Below are 6,445 nucleotides of genomic sequence, written 5' to 3'. Positions count from 1 at the left end.
GAAGTGGGGTAAAGGCAGGGATAAGATTGACGAAGAAGACCCCACTCTTTTTTCCTCAGTTCTGTTTGTTTACCGAGAAACTGAAAGAAAAAGACACCTCTTAGAAACCATGGCGGTTCGAGCCACGATGTCACGCTTTTCTACGGACCCAGACGCACAAGAAGCTTCACGCCTGCCATGGGGCGTCACTGTGACACCCTTCGCAACCAAGGACGAGAACGGCGTCAAGCCGGTGTACGGATCCGATGGGAATTTGCTACCTCGATGCGAGGACTGTTATGCCTATTTCAATGAGTACTGCGAACTGGAGCAGTGGGCGTGGTCATGCTCGCTTTGTGGGACCCTAAACGGTCTCTCTTCTCAGGCCATTGCCAGATACTCTTATCCTCGGTCTTGCGCCGAGATGGTCTCTTCTTTCATTGCCAAGGTTAGACCGTCCACTCTCCCTCTTTTGGCATCTGGGTGTGTTTCCTTCTTGAGGTTGTGTGGTGGAATTTTCTGAAAATTTAGTTCTGCATTATTAGAGAAAGTTGAGGTTTAATAGGCAAGAGGTGTCAGATCATGGAACAAGAGATTGAGAATTTGTCAAAGGACAAGCAGGAACTCCAGGAAAAGTTTTCCCCAAGTGAAGGAGCAGGTAACTAAAGTCAATTAGGAAGGTGTCAACGCATGAACAGAGAAACAGATCGTGAACTAAAAGCATATTGCCTTGCATTTGACGATGAATTAGGTATGTGTTTGGCATTCATCAGTGAAATCATATTAATTTATTAGTAATTGCATTTCATATATCAATATATGTAGTTTATTCAGGTTAATGTGCTTGCCAATTGGTCACAGGTCCTCCGCCAGTTGCTGATGTTAAATCTTTGACACATTATGGAGAACCTTATGATGGTAACAGTACAAGTTTCTTTAGGAGCATATTGTTTGTTGCTGTTGTTAGATCTTGCTACAGAGAATCCTGCTTATGGTGTGGAATGGATGCCTTCTAAGGTCAACCTCTGCATATCTTTTATTATTAACAACTTCCTTTCTTTTTTTTTTTTTTTTTTTTTTTTTTGGGTGGTGGAAAAGGGGATGTTTCATATATGTTATGCATTTAAGCTTCCTAGGGAAAGTTCATCTGAAATTGACAGTGACACAATGAAAAACTCTAATGATTTTGCTGGTTTCGACCCATCTATCCCTGCGGAGGGAATATTTTCTCAAATGCAGATTTCCCTTAGATGACTGAAATATTGGTGTTTCGAAAACCCAGGCTTTCATATATTTTTGACTCATAATATTTCAAGTGCAGATTTTTTGACAAGTAGGAACTCCAGGAAAAGTTTTCCCAAAGTGAAGGAGCAGGTAACTAAAGTCAATTAGGAATGTGGACTGTTCTGAACTTCTTTGTATTATATCTTCAATGAGTGAATCAATATAAATTCCAATTTTATTTGCCTTTTGCAGAGTGATTTGGATATTGGGAATAATACCAATGCATTAAACTCTTGCGTAGTTGCTGAAAATGTTTCGACTTTGCAAACAAGGTCTCTCTCTCTCTCTCTGTGTTACTCAATTAAGCCAGGATTGTAATTTAGTGTTTTATGTTTAATATTGTAGATGTTAAGTCATCACCTGATAAAAAAACTTAAGTTTTCATGTGAGGAACCAAACAATAGTATAAACCCTTGAATAGACTCCTTCACATGTAGTGTGAGCCAAGCTTCAACTCAGACAAAAACAAGCTCCATACCGAATACAAATATTGGTGCATGACGTTTGAGGTAGGGATAGCCATGGGCCAGGGACCCTTGTCTCCGGCCCCGGCCCGAAAGCCCAAGGGGATTCCCCGATCCCGATCCTGATCCGAAGACCGTTTGGAGAATTTAGGGAATCCCCGAAAAAAACCCGTTCCCAAATCTCCGAATTCCTTGTTTGGGGGTTTTCTGTTTTTTTGTATCCTTATTAGTTGTATTATCCTTTTCTTCAAATTATATATACCAACCAAAAAAAAAAATAAAAAAAAATTATATATATAATATACATTTTAAACATAAAGACTATATCATCAAAAAAAAAATTAAATCTATAATGTACATATTAAATATATAATCTAATCTAGGATTTGGGCATAATTTGTGTTTATAAAGGAAGAGCAAAATTGTTTTATGAAAACATAACAAGGGAAAATGGTAATTATGTAATGGAAAGATGGAATTGAAAATTTGAAATTCATTGAAAACGAAGGACAAGGTCTTGGTCCATACTCCATTACTCCACAAGGTGTCAAGGACTTTATTTATAAATTATAATGATTAAAAGAATTATAATGATTTATACATTCATTATAATCAATAGCAAATCCAAAAATTTTTGTTAAGGTAGGTCAAAATAAAAACTAATTACACTTATACTTATATAGTATATACCATATATAATATATAATGTATAATGTATAATGTCGAATGTATACCATATATAATGTATAATATATAATGTCGAATGTATAAGTTTTGTTTCATAGCATTAACATATTGTGTATATATATATATATATTACAAATATTTATAATGGTTTATTATATTTAATCTAGTTTTATTTAATACTTATTTGTATATAGTTTCATAAAATACTTATACAATTATAATTTATCATTGTATAATGTATAATTGATTTTCAAATATTAAAATTATTATAGGTATATATGATTGATTTTCAAATATCAAAATTAATATAGGTGTATATGATTGATTTTCAAATATTAAAATTAATATAGGTATATATATATATAATATACGGGCTGGGCTGGGGCAAGATCTATCCTGGCCCCGGCCCGTCCCCGAATTTCAGGGCTTGTCTTAGGCCTTACCTCGGCCCAAAGCCTAAACGATTCAGATCCGCCCCGTTCGGGCCGGGCTTTGTGCCCATACCTAGTTTGTGGTTTTGAACTCATGAGCTATTACCCAGATATCATATTAACTAATCACTTGAACCAATGGCTTAAGCTATCAAGTACAGATCCAAACAATAGTATAAAACCCTCTAGCATTGGACGCATTGTTGTTTGTGGATCCTAAAACTAGAAAGCCAACTGAGAATGAAGAAACCAGGTTTCATCTTGGCAGAACCTTCCACTGAGCACAATCACATGATACCAACTGCAGAAACTATAAGCTGGATAAAACATCCTTATTAGCTTCAGCGTCTAGAGAAACTTCTATTATTTTGCCATGACATGTGGATAATACAATAGGTAANCTTCAATGAGTGAATCAATATAAATTCCAATTTTATTTGCCTTTTGCAGAGTGATTTGGATATTGGGAATAATACCAATGCATTAAACTCTCGCGTAGTTGCTGAAAATGTTTCGACTTTGCAAACAAGGTCTCTCTCTCTCTCTCTCTCTCTCTCTCTCTCTCTCTCTCTCTCTGTTACTCAATTAAGCCAGGATTGTAATTTAGTGTTTTGTGTTTAATATTGTAGATGTTAAGTCATCACCTGATTAAAAAACTTAAGTTTTCATGTGAGGAACCAAACAATATTATAAACCCTTGAATAGACTCCTTCACATGTAATGTGAGCCAAGCTTCAACTCAGGCAAAAACAAGCTCCATACCAAATACAAATATTGGTGCATGACGTTTGAGGTAGGGATGGCCACGGGCCGGGGACTCCTGTCTCCGGCCCCGGCCCCGGCCCGAAAGCCCAAGTGGATTCTCCGATCCCGGCCCGAAGCCCGTTCGGGGAATTTAGGGAATCTCCGAAAAAAGCCGGTTCCCAAATCCCCGAATTCCCCGTTTGGGGGTTTTCTGTGTTTTTGTATCCTTATTAGTTTTATTATCTTTTTCTCTAAATTATATATACCAACAAAAAAAAAAAAAAAAATTAAATATATAATATACATTTTAAACATAAAAACTATATCATCAAAAAAGAAATTAAATCTATAATGTACATATTAAATATATAATCTAATCTAGGATTTGGGCATAATTTGTGTTTATGAAGGAAGGGCAAAATTGTTTTTATGAAAACATAACAAGGGAAAATGGTAATTATGTAATGGAAAGATGGAATTGAAAATTTGAAATTCCTTGAAAACGAAGGACAAGGTCCTGGTCCATACTCCATTACTTCACAAGGTGTCCGTACTCCATTACTCCACAACGTGTCAAGGACTTTATTTATAAATTATAATAATTAAAAAGAATTATAATAATTTATACATTTATTATAATCAATAGCGAATCCAAAAATTTCTGTTAAAGTAGGTCAAAATAAAAACTAATTACACTTATACTTATATAATATATACCATATATAATATCCAATGTATAATGTCGAATGCATACCATATATAATGTATAATATATAATGTCGAATGTATAACTTTTGTTTCATAGCATTAACATATTGTGTATAATATATATATATATTACAAATATTTATAATGATTTATTATATTTAATCTAGTTTTATTTATTACCTATTTGTATATAGTTTCATAAAATACTTATACAATTATAATTTGTCATTGTATAATGTATAATTGATTTTCAAATATTAAAATTATTATAGGTATATATGATTGATTTTTAAATATTAAAATTAATATAGGTATATATATATATATAATATATGGGCTGGGCTGGGGCAAGACCTATCCTAGCCCCGGCCCGTCCTCGAATTCTGGGGCTAATCTTAGGCCTGATCCCGGCCCAAAGCCCGAACGATTCGGATCCGCCCTGTTCGGGCCAGATCGGGCCGGCTTTGTGCCCATCCCTAGTTTGAGGTTTTGAACTCATGAGCTTTTACCCTGATATCATATTAACTAATCACTTGAACCAATGGCTTAAGCTATCAAGTACAGATCCAAACAATAGTATAAAACCCTCTAGCATTGGACTCATTGTTGTTTGTGGATCCTAAAACTGGAAAGCCAATTGAGAATGAAGAAACCAGGTTTCATCTTGGCAGAACCTTCCACTGAGCACAATCACATGATACCAACTGCAGAATCTATAAGCTGGATAAAACATCCTTATTAACTTCAGCGTCTAGAGAAACTTCTATTATTTTGCCATGACATGTGGATAATACAATAGGTAACTTTGATAGCTGTAAATATAGCAAATGGGTAGAGCAATCCTCATAACAAAAAACTATTGGGGAAAGATTGTAAAATATATGGTAGGTATTGACTCTCTTTTTTTGGATAGGAAATGGAAAAAAAAAAAAAAAAAAAAAAAAGATATATTAATGATAGGGAAAACTGAAATACTATGGTGGATTAAGTATCTGTTGATGTGAATGGATTACCCCTCAAATGCCATTAGTTATGTTTTGTGAAAGAAGTTGAAAACTTAATGTGGTTGTGGATAGTTTTCTGATAACATTAGTTCTGTTTCTGTAAAAGAATGTTGAAAACTTGAGGTCTTTGTATAGATTTTTGATTATGTTTTCTAATAGTGGGATGAAAAGTTGAGGTTGTGTGGTGGAGTTTTCTGAAAATTTAGTTCTGTTTTATTAGAGAAAATTGAGAAGTTGAGGTTTAATAGGCAAGAGGTGTCAGATGATGAAACAAGAGATTGAGAATTTGTCAAAGGACAAGCAGGAACTCCAGAAAAAGTTTTCTGAGAAATCCAGATCAGTCTAAATTACTATTTTACACTTTTATATCCTTTTCTTAAAGATTACATATTTGGCTCTTGGATCCTGATAAAACTAACGCATTTTAATACCAGACAGAAGAGAAAGCCAGATGAAATGTATGATCAATTGAGGAGTGAGTATGAGTCGATGAAACAATCAACACTTCAACTCGTAAACAACTTTTACCCAAGAAATGAACATGATTTGTTCTCAAACCCAGCAGCTAACATGATGGAAAGTGAAGATCATATTGGAAAAGGTAATCTTTTCTTTTATAGAGTAAAAAATTGATGATTTATGTGCCAACTTATTGTAATCTTAAAAGCACTTACTCTTTTAAGTGTTCTTCATATCTAAATGCAGCGTAAAGTGTTCATCAATAAAGTATATTTTATTATCAAAAAGTTACAAACTTACATTCTTAGGTTATACATGTTTTTGTTGTGGAATTTGTAGCCGGTATGTCTTTTGTGGTGAATAGAGTTTGTGTTGGATGATGAAGAATGCCAATTTTTTTTTTTTAATTTTCTTTTATGAGTAATACTAGCCTTACAAAGAGGTATATAAATAGTCAAATCCAGCCCTTGAAAGAAGGGAAAAAGAAAGAGAGAAAGAGTTTCAAGGGCTGGATTTGACTATTTGTATGACTCTTTGTAAGGCTAGTATTACTCTTCTTTTATTTTTGCTCATTTCATGGTGCTGGGCAACCTTTTAAAATGGTGAAAGATTAACTGTTGGACCTCAAAACAATGGTCATATTCCGCGTAGCAACTAAGAAAAATGCTACAACTTCTCTTCTTCT

The 6,445-nt window shown here is 34.2% G+C and overlaps 1 long non-coding RNA gene across 1 annotated transcript; it reads left to right on the top strand.

Annotated features, from left to right (window-relative positions):
• On the top strand, window positions 1-5,638 carry LOC116138214. The gene is made up of 6 exons (XR_004129268.1): window positions 1-427; window positions 525-730; window positions 841-996; window positions 1,301-1,353; window positions 1,456-1,535; window positions 5,524-5,638. It is a non-coding gene; the product is annotated as an uncharacterized LOC116138214 (long non-coding RNA).
• Window positions 5,639-6,445: the final 807 nt, after the last annotated feature.

Source organism: Pistacia vera, unplaced genomic scaffold, assembly GCF_008641045.1.
Source record: "Pistacia vera cultivar Batoury unplaced genomic scaffold, PisVer_v2 Contig339, whole genome shotgun sequence".
Classification (NCBI taxonomy): Eukaryota; Viridiplantae; Streptophyta; class Magnoliopsida; order Sapindales; family Anacardiaceae; genus Pistacia; species Pistacia vera.
The sequence above is the reverse complement of the archived record's forward strand: the minus strand, read 5'-3'. Positions and strand labels throughout refer to the sequence as shown.